Genomic DNA, 353 nt, shown 5'->3' with positions numbered 1-353 from the left:
CAGAGAATGTCTGCAGGGAAACGGTCTAAGGGAGACTACTGCGCCAGCGGTCTCCCTTTCAGATCATTAACGGCGCAATTTTTTCTACCCGTTGTTGATGTGCTAGTGGATGGGAAGATGTCGCGTGCCGTTGTGGACACGGGCTGTACAACGACTCTGATGGCTCCGAGAGTGGTAGAGACGTGGAGTGGAGAAAGCAGTGTGAGGGCAGTCGACGGAAGAGAGGTACGCTGTGAAGGCATTACTGACGTGCAGATTGAGGTGCAGGGAGCAAAGCTAACGCTGCAAGCAATAGTAGTTGGCTGCTTGGTGGATGAGATTGACGTGGTGTTGGGGATGGACGCCATCAACCG

The sequence above is a fragment of the Octopus bimaculoides genome, chromosome 3, assembly GCF_001194135.2.
Source record: "Octopus bimaculoides isolate UCB-OBI-ISO-001 chromosome 3, ASM119413v2, whole genome shotgun sequence".
NCBI lineage: Eukaryota > Metazoa > Mollusca > Cephalopoda > Octopoda > Octopodidae > Octopus > Octopus bimaculoides.
Note: the sequence above shows the minus strand (reverse complement) of the source record.